This window comes from Phasianus colchicus, chromosome 5 (assembly GCF_987193195.1).
Source record: "Phasianus colchicus chromosome 5, bPhaCol1.hap1.1, whole genome shotgun sequence".
Classification (NCBI taxonomy): domain Eukaryota; kingdom Metazoa; phylum Chordata; class Aves; order Galliformes; family Phasianidae; genus Phasianus; species Phasianus colchicus.
The window spans coordinates 54994538-55010858 of NC_143440.1; the positions used below are offsets into that span (position 1 = coordinate 54994538).

At 38.3% G+C, this 16321-nt stretch overlaps 1 long non-coding RNA gene across 4 annotated transcripts in view; it reads right to left on the reverse strand.

Annotated features, from left to right (window-relative positions):
- The window catches only part of LOC149917937 (uncharacterized), a 33032-nt gene extending 20290 nt beyond the window's left edge, over positions 1-12742 (reverse strand). For 3 of the 4 annotated variants that reach the window (XR_016467141.1, XR_016467143.1, XR_016467140.1), the window contains exons 1-3: positions 12484-12742; positions 9558-9712; positions 2783-2880 (exon numbers count right to left, since the gene is read on the reverse strand). This is a non-coding gene — a long non-coding RNA (uncharacterized LOC149917937). Of the gene's footprint in view, positions 1-2782; positions 2881-9557; positions 9713-10730; positions 11297-12483 lie in introns of those variants that run through there. The other variant, XR_016467142.1, reaches the window with a different exon arrangement.
- Positions 12743-16321: the final 3579 nt, after the last annotated feature.

The window sequence follows — 16321 nt, forward strand, 5'->3', positions numbered from 1 at the left end:
TTTCAGGCTGAATGTGAAATAAATCATTTAATTGGACTCTTTCTTAAATGTTATAACTGGATGTCCAAGAGCTGAACTAGTTAATAACGCTCTTGGCAGATAAATTTTTATGCTTTAATGAAATAAAAGCAAATTGATATAGGATTAAGGTACTAGCCTACATTTCACTTAAAGTCATAATTAAGACTCCATTGATTTTTCTATACTGATAATAAAATTGTACAATAAAATGGTTTCACAAGCAATCTATTACTGCTATTTGCAGCCCCAATGAGAAATGCAACTGTGATGCTGCTCTATTACACTAAGTGGAAATTAATATATGAGGTATTTTGGCAAAAAATCCTTAAAACAAATGTAGGTAAAAGATGGTGAAAAAGAAAAAAAAAAGTTCATCTTGTCTGTTTTACGAGCAAAATCCTAAAGCAAAAAGTTCAGAAGTAGGTCACCATCCCTCTGATAGGACAAGAGGTATTGTTTTAAGATGCACAGTGGGGAGGAGGTTCAGGTTGGATATTAGAAAACATTTATTCTCAGGAAGAGTGGTGATGCAGTGGCACGGCTGCCCAGGGAGTGGTGGGGTCACCATCCCTGGAAGTGTTCAAGAACTGTGGAGATGTGGCACTGAAAGACATGGGCAGTGGGCATGGTGGGAGTGCGTTGGGGTTTGACCTGGGGATTTTAAAAGTCTTTTCCAGCCTTAATCATTCTATGATTCTTCCTTCTGTATTTCAACAAACCTAAATAGTATTCATACATTTTCAATCATCCCCGTTGTTACGGTCCTAATTATCTCTAATTGAATCAAAACCCCAGAACCTCCCCTAGGAACCAGTCTGCAGTGGTTATGATTTCAAATCCCAGAACCTCTTAAGGACCTTCCTATAGCCTGCCAAAGAATCACTCTCTCTGTGCTCCATCACCTGGAGAGGGTTACAGAAGACAAGCTCTGGCAATTTGCCTTTCTGTACTCATTCAATATCTCATCTCAGGCCACACAAAGACTTTGAGGAATTATCTTTTCGCTCCATATTATAGGAAAGAGTGAGCGATGTTATCATTTGGTACTTACATCAGTCTGATAATGAGCTTTTCCCCCCTCACTATGCAATAAACAAGGTAAAGGAAGCTTATACTTAAGAGACAAAAGTATGTTCTGCAATTTGCAGCACGTCTGGCAAGAGAGGATACATACGCTTTATGCGAGTTTCCTCCATCCATCACCTGCTGACTCATCCTGGCTGTTCCACAAAATATTCCAAAAGCACTTCACACTAAAGGTTACTGCTCTAGCAGGCAGCTTTACACTAGCTTGAAATTTATACTATTTATGATATGAACTCAATAAAGTTCTGGTATTCAGGACATCTCCAGGTGTACATTCACATTTAAGTGAGCCAAAGTGGGGTTCCTAAGAAGAAAGTGTTGTCTCATCCACCAAATAAAAAGTGGCTCTTAGTGACTGCTGCTGCTTCCCCCCCTCCATGCTTGTTTTCCAAGCCTAGCACTTTTTTAAACTTTGTGTTTTAGAAGAGTAAAACTTGCACAACTATTTACATGAAGTCTTGGGATGGGTTTCAGAGTGACCTAACACATACTGAGTATTTTTTTTTTCCTAGGGCATCTTCTGTCATAAAAGTATTACACACACATTATGTGGCTGAAAGGAAAAGAAGGAAAGACCTAGGGATTTTTCTAGAATAAAAGAGAAATAACAGAATCATAGGGATTTGAAGGGACCTCTGGAGATCATCAAGTCTTTAATTCAACCTTTAAATCTGAATTACAAATCAAGATCCATGGGCTACTACTGAATAAATAAACAATTTACAAGTCTACGTTAGACGTCCAGTTTTTTCCCATATCTCCTAAATACAGGTAAGCTTACACAGGCTAGACAAGCTCTTTGTTGTCTTCATTTATGCCAACAAATAATTGGCTGTCATTATCCTGAAATGCTTGCACTCACTGAAAATATTAAGAAGTTATCCATTTGAGATAGATATCCATTGAGATATCCATTTGAACTGCAGACCAGTTATCTTTCTCTGAGCCTCATGGAAACACACTTCAGATCATTCATAGCCCTGTGACACGTGTTCCTACATGGATTAGGCTCCTCACTTACACTTAAAACACATCAGCTAGAACCTTCTTTGACTCTGTGGTATTTCTGCAAGCAGTAGATGGCAATCTCTGAACTAGAAGTTGAAATATTTTTTTTTTCTTTTATTAAAATAATAAGGGCAGGGGGAGAACAGCATTTGGTTAAGAAAATATTTTATAAAAATGTATTTTCTGTCAAAACCAGAAAAATAGAAGAATTTTAACAATCTTTAAGGGTAGCATAGTGTTCCTCTTGCATGTAACCTTCTACCTTCACATTTGCAAAAGTACTTTGTCTATGTTTGCTCAGATACAGAACACGTCTTCAGCTTTCAATCATTGAATTCCAAAGCCTAAAGCAGTGTCTCCTCCCATGCAGACTGGCCACTCTTATTTCCACACTGGCCAACTTCTAAGTTATATCCGCATTTTGTGCAAAAATAATGCTAGATGCTAAATCAGACTAAAAAATAACTAAATGAAACTAAAAATAACTCCCTGCCCTTCCTTTTTTAGATAGATATTTTTATCTGGATCATTTCTGTAATGCAACATAGTTCCAAAAGTCTGTATCTGCACAACTGAAGAAGTAAGACAGGAGAGATAGACAAAGAAGTTTTAAGCTGGCTCTGTGCTCACAGTCTACATCTTAAAAGCCACCACTGAGAGATCTCACCTGACTTTTAGAGTGAAATTATTTCTGGCAAATTGAGTTCTTCCAAGAAGAACCAGACTGGAAGAAGAAACATCCATAAGCATCCTCCATCTATGTACCTGTTTGACAGAACAATACTTCTGTTTACAACCATTAGAAATCAATCTGAATTCATATAATATTAAAGATCACTGCCAAATATGTCTTTGAGCTGCCAATCAATTTCCCCCCCCCACACACACCAAACAACATGAAGCACAGACAGTGCCCCAGCTCTCAGGATTCTTACTGGACAGCAGATTCAGTTGGCTTCTTTGCTCTGGTATAGTTAATGCCAGGAAGCTGAAAATCTGAAGGCACCAATACCTGTGTATAACTACTATGATAATCCATCTCAAGATTGTTATTGAGTCATATAATCGATTTCTGGTGAAATTCTCATGGCTATTTCTAGGAAGCACATGTTTGAATAAATTTCCAGGAGGTGTAAGAGATTCATTTGAGCAAACTCAAACCTCCTTACTTTCCTACTTCAAACACAGTAAGTACTGCAAATCTGACTGAAACAAATCTAAAGTCCCTAAGAATAGGAATGATGTTGGTATAACATGGAAACGAGATCACTGTACAACCCTGTGGTGTCCAAATAGCAGAGTTTGTACTGAGACACAAGGAAAGGGGCATAGGAAGGTGGGCACTTGGCCTGTGATTCAGGTGTTCTAATATTTCCTTAGGCTCCAAGGTAGGCCAATAAGAATGAGACACTAGTTTTTCAAAGATATGCTAATGTTTATCTAAAATCATGCTAAATTTTCTAATAGACACAGTCAATTAAATAAACCTCAACACTTTCCCACCACTACCCAGAGCTGCAGATATGAGATACTGTGTGTTGTGTGGGTGGTGGGAAACCCATCCCCAGCCTGCAGGTGCCTATTAAATACAATTCTGTATAGCACCTTAGGTGTTAGAGATGGAGAAACACAAGGTGCTTGAAGAAAACTAAATTGAGAGGAAAAAAAAGTGGAATCCACTGAAGGATGCAAAGTGCAATTAGCCATCTTGGCAAAGTCGGAGAATATTTTTCCCTCTGCACATTCACCTCTATTTAATTCAATGAACATGTGGTATGTTGTCTAGATAGCTCAGCATGAGAACCCATGGGCAGTTCATTAGGACGTGGAATTTCTTGCTGTCTGCCAAAACTGGCTGGAGATTTTCAGATGGAAGAGATTGCAGTTGGAAAAATTCTCCTACACAAGGATGAAGAGTGCTGCAATGTGCTGATGCTATGAAAATTTTGACAGTCAGCTTTCTCAGGAGCTCCAGTTATGTGGAGGCCCTCCAGCCCAGGCAGCCCACGCACCAGGCAAATTGCTGGGCCAGAGGAAGGTGAATATCTCTGAGTTTCTAATTTATTTCTGGAAGAAGCAAAAAGTGTTGAGAAGCGAGACGGATTTTCTCATAGCTTGATTTCTTTTGGAGGAAAAGCACACATTCAACAGAGCCCCACATCCATGGGCCAAGCGAAGAACGCTGTAAGGGAGCAGATGGAGGCATGTTCTCTGGGAAGGAGCCACTCTCTGGAAACTCTACTCATCATGAGGCCCAGAAGTTGAGTCCATATGCTCCAAGAGCAACGCGAAACCCACTACCATTACAGGGTCCAAGTGTAGCCCTCACAGGGCCTGCTGAGCAGTCATTAGCCAGGCTCATAATCAGATAAAGTTTATCATCCTTTCCTACCCCACACAAAATCTTGAGAAAGTCAGTAGGTTTAAACATAAGGTCAGCCTATGGAAAGAAGGCATTCCGTGAACCAGAAGAGAATAAATCAAGGCTCACGTTGTATTGAGAAAATTTTCTTACATACCCAGCTTCAAGGCAGTCAAACCTAAATTTTCAGACTCACATATCGATACCGGGTAATTAAATCAGCTATGCAGTAGTTGCTTTGGGATTTTTGGTATGAGGATTTTACTCCTTAACATTACATTTTCAATGCAAAGTATGAAAGCTGAAGAGCTGCAAGAATTCCCCCAGCAGCAGCCTCATTGAAAGAAAGCGATATGCTTAAAACATTATTGATTTAACCTCAGAGATAGCTATACATCAAAGAGAGCTGACACTCTCGACTCACTGCCAAATTGAAATGACACTCAGCAAGCCACATAATGACAGAAGGACAAGGGCAATAAACTCCAGAGGAGTTCCTTAACCTCCAACAGAATTAACGTCACCAACAAATCCCACCATGTACTGACCCATTAAACCAATAAATATAAATACTTAAACTGAAGTCTTTGTGCATTTGCGTGTTTGATGTTCATTACTGACCAGAGATAAAGTGCACAGGGGATACAGCACAAAGGTTCTGATACTTCAGCAATTATCTACAAAAGATCTACACTGAAATTCAGGTAACGTTAAGGAAAATAAAAGATTTCTGCCTGAATGCAATTTAATGCCATAAAAAGGAAGACATCCAGTGCCTGATGTAGTTTGAGCACTACAGGCAACTGCAGCCAGCTCTAAGCACCTTGGGTGTCATGCTCCTAGCAAGATACAGGTGTACAGACTTCAATGCATTCACTTTTGCACGAAGTTTTGGAAAAGATGATTAAAAGACAAATCTCACTTTGAATTTATATTTACTGCATCCAATATATAGTTACTGAACAGATGGTAATAATACAACAGCAGTAATAATGTTATCAGCAGCAGAAATATAGAAGCAAATACCTACAGCACTGACACTTCAAAGACCTGTCTAGAAACATATACAATCAATTTTTTAAAATACCATAATTGACCACATATACACCAATATACACCCTCAACATTCCCAACAGTTTATCCCATTTAATCCTTTGTCTGGATGATTTTGTGTTGTGTCGTGTTGCCTTTTTTTTTTTTTTTTTTTTTTTTAAATTAGAGTTACCACTGGATCTTGGGATGTACATTCTAATTGCTATAAATAAATTATGAATGATTGGCTCAACGTATTTTTCCATGGCAACTCCTGCGTCAAACACAGCATTACGCTTTTGAAAGAGAGCTGTGCTTTTTGAGAGAGGTTGAGATTCACGTTTAGGATACGACTCTGCTCGGTTTTGCGGTTTGTTTGAGTAGGACACATATTAGCAATGAAAGAGAACAGCTTTAGACTAATTCTAAATTACTTAATTAAGCACCAGTGCCTACCTGCTGCCCCTCATCAGTGAAGAGAACTGCATGGCTAATTCCTATACAAAACATAGGGCTATTAGATTCTTCATGTGTAGATGCTATGGGACTTCTCAGCAAATATACAACAACAAAACCCTGCTTTATTTATCCTGCATTACAGTTCTAAGAAACCTATCAGAATACTGTGTGCCTCTGAGTAGAGGTTTTCCCATCAGTTATTTAGCACGCATTTTCTAAGTCGTGTATATTTATGAAATCCATTACTTACGTTATATAGTTCAATTTCCATTTATTCTTCAGCATTCATGTTTACAATTCTGCCTAATTTTTTTCCTAGTAGGTAGCAGTTTTCACTCTTATGAACATATATTATTTTTTGTTTTCTAGAAACATTGTTCAGCTGTTATTAAACATTTTTGACCAAAATTTTGAGACTTTCATTTTAAAATTTTCTATTTGTTCAAAGAAAAAATCTTCCCTTTCCATGTATATCTATTTTCACCAGTTGTTTCCAAAAGGGATGAATAAAGATAAATAACTCCCTCTGAAAAATTGCATTGGACAGCATGTTCCTTGGCATTATCAGCAAAAAAGGGGGAAAGAATTCCATTTGACAGGAGAGATTTTTTCATTATAATAACCTATGTGTATTCAGAAGGAACTGTAATGCTGGAATCTCTCAACCATTCAGTCTAAACTAAGCCCAACTAAACATGCACTTTCAGAGGTAAACTCAAGTTCTTGCATGGGTTATATAAAGTCTCTTCATAATTACAAATGATTGTTAACAGCAACAAAGCTATCTGAATAACAACAATCTGGCTCATGTTAATTATTACAGCTATTCTGCTAAGGTAACTTGCTGTCTCAGAGCTTCTAGACATGAGGCCAAATGAGAATGGCTTGTACTTCATCATACCAGTAAATCAAAATCACTTTAATTATTTTCCAGTGGGACTCCAAATATTTCAAGTCAGCATGTCACGAGCCATATGTTTCTTTCCATTTGGGCAACACTGCTAATTAGCAAAGTTGAGGAAATCCTAGCTCAAAATGATGAACAACAAAGCTCAGCAAATGTTTACCTGAGAAAAAGAAGTAATTTTAATTACAGTGAGTACAGTTGCTGCTGTACTATAACAAGGAGGCTTCTAGATTAAGGTAGGAAATGACTTCATTACGTCTTCAACAAGAGCAACTTAATGTTGTTTTGCAAAGGAGCTATGCTGAATTAGACCACATTGGGCTGTAGCCTGTTGTGTTCCTCATTATTAAGTGCTTATAACAACATAAATATCTCATGGCCTGATATACTCCTTTTATTTGGGACAACCTGAAACAGTGAAGGGGTCATTTAGCACACTAAAATTATGTATCAATATAGACGGTAGATTTTATGTAGTCATCTTTTTACTCAAAGAGACTTCAAACAAGTCTTTCAGTGTTATCAGTTTGAAACTGGAATGTTTTAAGTCTAGAAAAAAACTAGGTTATTTGGCAAGTCTAAGAATGACCCATTTTAAAATAGAATTTAAGAAAAAACAGACATCAACAGCTACAGTAAAGGAAAACTGCTCCCTGCTCAGCTATGTTCACTAATGCACTTCAAAGACCATCTTTCACCATGTTTTGTATTTGCTTTGTTCTTTCTTAATTAATTCTAAATTAATACATGGTCTATATACTATACCTGAAGGCCCACAACTTCACTTTTTCTCAAGCTGAAGGTTTTTTGAGATATTAATTTCAAAACTCAACCTTGATATCCAATTCAGAAATTTACTGGGCAAGATAAATACTCCAAGTTGAAGCTAGCATGGCTACTACTATCTCTTCATGATCATATTTCTAAGTGTTTCCACACTAACAGTTACAGACTGCCTCTAAGAGGTACCTCATTGGATAAATGTTCAGAAATATAAACATACTGTACAATTACCAGTCGATACCTGTCGATTGACGTCTTGTTAATTAACTTCTCATTGACGGCCATTCATTGGCAGCCCGTTAATTAGCACATGTTGATTGATTGATTTCTGGTTAATTGATTATCTCATGGAGGTGTCCAGTGATAGGACAAGAGAATATCAGCAAAATACACATTCAAATGAGAGATTGGACATATAAAAAAGTCTCCTAGTGACGGTAGTCAAACTCTAGAATAAGTAGCCCAAGATGGAGTCTCCCTCCTTGGAGATATTGAGAAGAGAACTGGACAGAGGCAGTGGTCATTTAAAATCTAGTCTAAGGTTCTTTCAAAAACCTAACCCTACAGGTAGCCACTCCCAAATAATATTTGGCTCAATAACATAATTAAAGGAATCGAATAGACAGTAACATTCAATGAGAAAACACTTCTTGGTATTTTTGAAGAAGGCATTACAAGTATATTGACAAAAAATAAAATCGCAGTGCTCTTAACAAAACCATATTGTGGTAAACATCCAAATCCCAGAGGAAATATTAAAAAACTGTCACAAATGAAAGTCAAAAGGAGAGAGAAGATGCTTCAAAGAAGCCACAAGGTCTAAATACAGCTTTGTTGCAGTAATTCTAATGAAGACACGAAGTGAGGCCATTATAGTAAGTTGATGCATCTCTAGCATAGTATATTCCATGTACTTCTAAGATGCTGCTATGTGAACATATAATCATTTTCCCAGGCTATAGCAAGCGAGAAAATTTCATAAGTTCCCAGTTCTTTTGTTTCAAAGATTTCTCTAGCAAGTATTGCAGCTGACATATTCTGACCTGCATTTAAATATGTATTAACAATCTACACAGCATCACTTTACACCAGCTTTTCAAAATATTATCAGTAAGAGTTTTTAAAGGATTTTATGGATTGTATATAAAATTTCCTCTTTTCCTCACTCTTTTAAGTCCCTTTTTGTTCCTGTGGTGAATCTGAATGTTTAGTAATTCCCCCAGACCCTTCATAATCCCTGTTTTCCTTCATAATTTCCATGTAGAATTTTTTTATTTTATTAGGCATGGTCATTTCAGCCCCTTTAAATATTTCCAGAAAGAACGTGTTCTGCTAGCCATTATTACAGACCTAACCTTCCTGCTTCCATCATGACCCCATAGTAACAGTATCCAATTATCTATGCCCATCTTCTCCCTCGTTCGGTGGAAATTGGGTGTTTTAAATTCAGAACCCTAGCTCTTTCCTTCACCTCTACAGCTTAATATGGAAGGTCGAATGTAACAGCTAAGCAATTTCTGTCCCCCAAAGTCTATGGCCTTTATTACTTCTTCTCCCCAGAGCTTGCTATCTTTAGGATTATTTCTTATTTAGCCAATTATAACCTGACAGAGTAAGGTTCTTACTGGTTCTCTTAATCTGTCTACTGCTTCAAGTAAAGCATGAATTTCAGTACCCTGCTTAAATGGGATGTATTTCAGGATAAGGCATTTTCCTCCTCTCTGTTGCCCTATAATGATTCACTAATCAGTTGTATATTCTCATTTGGGCCAGGAGACCCACTCTCATTGGTGGTAGTTTCACAATTTGCAACATTTCCTAAAACATAGAAAGAAAGAAGATACTTTCAATATTTTTTCAATATTTTCTCTGTCTCCCAAATGCAAAAGAAATACCCACCAGCCAGCCACTCTCCAGGCAGTGGACTTTGTTCTACCGTCGGATGCTGAACTACCAGAGTCATTGCAGAAAGATCAGCATCTAAAGAGTTATAGCATTCCAAATGAAGCATCAGGTACCACCGCTTTGTAGATAATAAAACCTTCCACCACTTTCTGCAAGGGAAAATGATCACAATCACTTGAAGTCTCATTAAATCGGGTAAATCTTTCTCATGGGAAGTTAGCATGAACACCATATTTTAAGAGCATAGTAGTTATTGCATTTAAAATACAAATAAGAACAGCGTGTAAGAAATGAACCTAGACATCACATTACAGGTATGAATAAACTGTGTCTGTGTATTTGTTTTCAGTAACAAATTACAACATATTCAAATTCTGGTTGAACTGCAAAGTATTTAACAGAGAAATGAAACTCAAATCAAACAAAACCATGTGCTGATTCTTAGTATCCAGAAATAAACCTTTGAGAAACAAACCACAGTGTTTTACAGCAAGAAAAGGGAGCGAATACACTTCCCTACAGAAATAAAAACTTCAAGAGCTTTAATATTTTTTTTTTATTTCTACTCACTCTGCAACACATCTATATCAATCACCACCCACATGTGCTTTGAAGGCTGAAAGTAGATACTAAGTCTAGCAGAATTTCATGGTGGGAGTTGCAGGCTTTTTCTACAGAACCTTAAAGTATGATTTTACTAGGTAACTTAAAAAATCCTCTTTAAATCCAAAGGATGTTAAAATTTGGGACTAACTACTTATCTTCTGGGCCCTATAGATAAATCCAGTGGATTCACCATTGTGATTTTTAACTGAAGACTGTATTATTATTTTTTAAGTAACAATTTCCTTTCGTTAGTCTACGTGTTTAGTGGGAAGCACTCCTTTGCTTCATACACACTTCCATGTCAGGCACCATTTTGTCAGACTGCCCCTCTGCTGCCATCGGTCTCATGGCAACAACATGTAATGGAATAATTGTGGGAAGGTTCAACTTCTACTGCCATCCCAACTTCTACTGCCATCCCACCAACTGCCTCTGATGTCATGGGTCAACATAATAAAATAGGAAGCATTACTTTTGGACCAGCCCTCGTATGATTGAATTCATTTGTTTTGGGTTGAATGAAATTCATCTAAAATGGATGAGGTTTTGCCTTGATCTTACCAGCTTAGATGCCACAGAAGGTATCCAAGCATATATCTGTACCTTCTGTGAGTTTTGCATGGCAACACGATTTCTTTCATTCTCTAGTCTCCAGTATATTTAACTGAAAAGGTAGACACACTGAATTATCAGGTTTTGTGTTTGTTTGCAGGGAATAATTGCAAAAATTCAAGCTCCAGTAATTTTGCAATGCTTCCCTTGTATTTTCAATGTTTTCAAACTATACTGCTTTAATTTACCTCATTGATTCCCAATGGAATTAATGTGACATTTTTAGTCCTAAATTACTTTTTCTAATTCTGCAAGACTATTAGACATGGGAGCAAGCAACACAAGCTGCTTCTCATCTCTAATATTAGAAGGTGGAGGAATAACTGTTGCAAGACTACCTGGCAAGTTTTTGTCAGCCTGAGAATGACTTCAGTTCCAACCCTGAGTGAGGCAGTGCACTAACAGAGAAAGCAGTAAAAATGATCCACAACTTTCTGGAGTGTGCATTCCATCTGGTAACATTGCTCAAAGAATCAAGATGAAGTACAAATTCAGTGGAGTCTTAGTTAAGTGTGCACAAGAAAAGAGGAGTGGTGGTATAGAAAAAAAAAAAACACCTCACTTCTGATTTTGGAACCTCAGATCTTACAGAATATTTCAAAATGGAAGACAGTTTCTATAGCAGTCATACTGCAGGAGGAAAGCCTGCACACCGTGCCGAAACGCTAACAGGTATTAAAAGCAGTGAAGTTTATCCACTACAGAACAGAAGGACAAAGACAAGGTCATTCACTGCATGAAAGAACAAGGATTCAAAATCCCCAAACAAACAGGGACAGAAAATAATCTCCTTGGCAAAGTTTTGCAGTATTTGAGGACCAGAAGAAAGTCAGAAGCAATATTATTGACTAACCAAGTTGACATTTGGCTACAGAGGTATTTAATTTTTTCAATTCCTACTAGACAAAAGGACACTCTGTCCATCTCCAAGTGATGGCTTGGCACAGTGAACTAGGAAGTGTGGATCATCAGCATCTTTTTCTTGAGTGGGGTGAGAAAGAAAATACAGTTCTAGAAGTTTCTCAGTTGCATTTTGCACTTCATCTTGATTGACTAGTTGAATTTGAGCAACACCTGATATCATAGAAACATAGAACAGCTTGTGTTGGAAATTATCTTAAAGATCATCTAGTTCCAGCTCCCTGTTGTGGCCTGGGTCGACAATCTCTGGATCAGGCTGCCCATGGCCCCATCCAACCTGTTGTTGAATGCCTCCAGGGATGGGGCATTCCCAGCTTCTCTGGGCAACCTGTTCCAGTGCCTCACCACCCTCCTAACATCTAACCTAAATCTTCCCTGTTTTAGTTTAAAGCCATTCTCCCTTGTCCTATCACTATCAGACAGTGTAAAAGGTCAGTCCCCCTCCTCTTCAAGTACTGGAAGGCTTCAAAGATATCTCTCCTGTGCCTTCTATTCTCCAGGCTAAACAAGCCCAGCTCCCTGTAGCCTTCCTTCATAAGAGAGATGCTCCAGCCCTCTGAGTCTCTTCATGGTTGTTCTCTAGATTTGATCCAACAGCTCCACATCCCTTCTGTGCTAGGGGCCCCAGATCTGGATACAGTACTCCAGATGGGGTCTCATGAGGGCAGAACAGAGGCAGACAATCCCCTCTCTCCAATCAAGTCCTGCTAGTTGACTTTTCTCATTTCCCTGCAGCCTTTAATCTGGGAAGGTGAGTGCAGGGAAAGCACTCATGACATACACTGAATTCCAGCACCTGCAGCCAGGCCAAGCCACCACATCCACACAAGAGGCAATGATAAGATGAAGACAAATTCCTTTCTAGAGCTGGCATAGCATAAGACATCAAGCTGGAGACTGCAGTGCTGGTTGAACACAGCCTGGAAGGGAGTACATCCATCCCTTGTCAACTGTTTTTGTCAAATCAGTCTGATCTGGAAGAAAATAATGCAAAACATTTCAGACTGATGGCAAAAGCTGCTGAGAGAACACCAGGCAAACATGAACTACTCAGAGAGGCAGCTCAGATCTCTCAGTACCTAACAATCATAGGAGGTCCTTTTTGACATCATTGTGACCCAAAGACTCTGAACAATTACCTGTTTTTTGATAACACTCCAGCTGGATGGCAATTCATTCCAGCTACCTGTATTTTATTAGCAAAAATGCTGCAGTCCTTTATAATTTTCAAACACAGACAACATAGTACCTCCCAGTGGATACTTCAGTGTAAACAGTTCAAGTCATACTCATCCCCTCTGGCTTCTTCATTTGCCAGCTACATACAAACAGAATAGGGTTTTTTTTTTCCATTTTACTCAAGGTGTGTTTGTAAAGATTCCCATGCATAATCTTTGATCCATGGAGTGCTGCATATAATTTGAAGTTCAAAATTTGATCTGCATCAATTTTGCTAAAATTGCAGCTCTCAAGATCAGATTTATGGCGCAAATCTTGAAAAAGAACTGTAAAAATTTAAGAAACAGTAATAACTTCTGAAATTTTGATCATAAAATTCCCTGCATCTACTCTTTGGACTCAGTTAACAAAAATCAGCAACTTAGCAGAGAAAATCCATTTCAGTTCTCTTTTTTTTTATTCATCAGCTTCCTGTTCCACCAAGCATCTCCCTGTTTTTTGAAATTAAGGAAATAGAAAATATTGGTGAATCTTCTTATGACTTCATGCCTCCTCACTCAGTTCTTTCTTTAAAAGCCCTCTTCTCTGTGCTAAACAGCCTCTTTTCGAGCCACCTCCTCCACAAGAAGCTTCCTTGCCTGTAAAATACACTCACTGCCCCAGACTGAATCCTTTCCAATTTCCCTTGGTTGCAGCTTTTCACTGGCGAATGTTTCTACAGAGTGTATAACATTTTGTTCATGGACAGCACGCCAACTGTCAGAACATCTGCTTGCAGGTGAGCATCTACCTTACAAACTGCTTACCAGATGAGCAGCCAGGGCACTGGTGTGACCCTCAGGATCACTCTGTCTCGGAGAGGACAGGTAAGCATCAGCCACATTCCACCACTCCTTTGTGCCCACTGGAACACAGCCCCTGGGCTGTCAGGCTCAGGAAAACTTGCAGGAAAACTGAATTTACACCCCACATTCTTCTCCTCCTTTCCCCACCCCCAACTCCAAATATTATTCTAAAAGCTTCATACCCTGATGATTCACCAACACCTGGGAGCAAGTTCTGCTTTTTGTTTGTCTCCAACTAAAACCTTTTCTTCCCCTTAGCAACCAAATGACAAGCCTCCAAGATTTAAAAGAAATGAGCGTGTAAATGTATGCTTGTATCCTTAGGGCGCGTGAAAAGCTAATTACAGAAATTAAATGCTAATTTTCCAAAATTAATATAGGCAAGTAAAAGGCTTTTTGCATTGTTTGAGTAAAAGGCTACTTCAAAACCTTGCTTTCCTTTTGCTCCTCACCTGTAATTTCCACCCTTCCTCCCTGTGCTAGGTTGCACCAGGTCAGATTTTTAATTGGTGCTCATTAGTCAAGCTGTGTCTGCACCTCTCTGGTCAGTCCCTGGGCCCACAGGTGACTGTTGTCTGCATCCCTGCAGGCTGGGAAGAGGAAAGCAGGCTTTGACACCAGTGGCTTTCCTGACACTCTGGAGAAATGTCAAGGGGAACAAAATACATGCAACAAAATGTTGTAGTCCAGATCCTTTGTACACAAGGAAGATCCAAAGAAACAAAACACATGCATTCCTGAAGTCTGCATTATGTTGTTGCGTGTATCAATAACCACTGATTTCTACAACTGTTTCAATTGATCATGCTAAGTTCACCTCAGTTCAACATAGCTTTTATACTTAGCTTAAAGCTTAGCAATGCAAACGCCTCTCTTTATTGGGTCTTCAATACATTTATATATATATACATATACCATATATATTATATATTATGTATATATTTATATATATATTTATATAAATAAATCATATATATATATGCATACATGCAAGTACATATGTTTTATTATATCTGCTTTATCCAGCACCAGAGAAGCTCTTGGTGTATTGTATTCTAATTATGGATGAGACTGAGGACATGTGTAAGTGTACATAACTTACACTGTCGGTCTCAAAGTAAGAAAAAAAAGTTGAAAATACATTATTTCAGTTGATACTCTAAGCCAGCTCTCAGCAAACTGTTAGTTCTGCAAGCTACCATCTGACCATGCTGGTCAGGGCTCCTCATCAGGGGTGCTGGCTTTATCAAAACCACATCACAGCACAAGCTATGTATTTGATTAAAGTCCAGGTTATCTTTAGCAAAAATAGAAAGGCTCCAGATATGTCAGGAACACATTCCATTTTGTGCCAACGTGAAAACAAGAAATAGAATGAATGTAAAATATATGCTGTGCTGTTTCTAAAGCACTTTTTTTTTTTTTAATGCACCAATCAGAAAAGTAAGTTTATGCTCCTGGTCTTCATCCAGTAAAGGCTACACAATTACTCCCAAGAACTTAGTTGGAGAAAAAAAACACCAGAACTGCCCCAATTCAAAAGCTGCAACAAGAGAAAACAAAGTCATCTGGTGTACCTAGGTGCACGTATTAATTAATGATAATGATAATAATTATACATTTAAGAAAGGCAGACAGGTTCTCAGCAGATCAAGGAGCCTATAAAAATTTTTGCAAAGAGCAGAAAAAGCTAAACAAAAAGAAGTGCAATTATTCCCCACCACACAACACTGCTGAATGCAGGAAAGGACAAAAATCACAGCAAGAAAAAGTAAATGTCACAGACAGGGACAGAAAGTGAGAAACACTCTGTAAAGTGTTCCATTATGGAACATTTGAACTAAGAGTGTACGCAGCAGGATTTACTCACAAGACTTGGGCATTTCACACCTCTCCTCTCAGTGACAGTAAATGAGCAGGCAACCCTTGGAAACTAACTAGAAAGGTTTAAGGTGGGCAAAAATTGGAACGGGTTTTTAGAAGGTTGGTGATGTTTATATTTCAACTTTTTCAAGATCCAGACATGAAAATAGAGATTCCTCACTCCATTAATAAGCACAATACATCCTCCATGAAATATTTCTGCAGCAAAGGTCACGTTTGAGCAAGGCATCAGAATAAGAAAATATCATACAATAAGAGAATTGCATCCTAACACCTTTTTCCTACAGCACAAATGCATAATACCAAGTACACCCAGCCAACAAGCAGCACAAAAAGAATATCTTTACTGAGTTGATATCCTACACGAGCCATTCTACATTAATTGTCCAGTAATTGCAGCTGGTTCCACATTGATGGACATCAAAATGCACACCCACTCTTGTACCTCAGGTGTGAGGAAAAGACAAGCAACTCTTAAGATATGAACGAGGGATATTGAATTGCTCTGAAAAAACTTCTGATGTCAATGAACACCTTCAGAATATTTATCTAAACAAGTAAGATAGCCAAAAATGTTCCTTTTGAACTCAGAGACAAGACTCTTCCAGTGCACTCAACAGGATTGACACTGAATCTAGGTCAGGTTGATGGTTAAACTAGATGATCTTGAAGGTCTTTTCCAACCTAATGATTCCCTGAGTTTGAATAAAT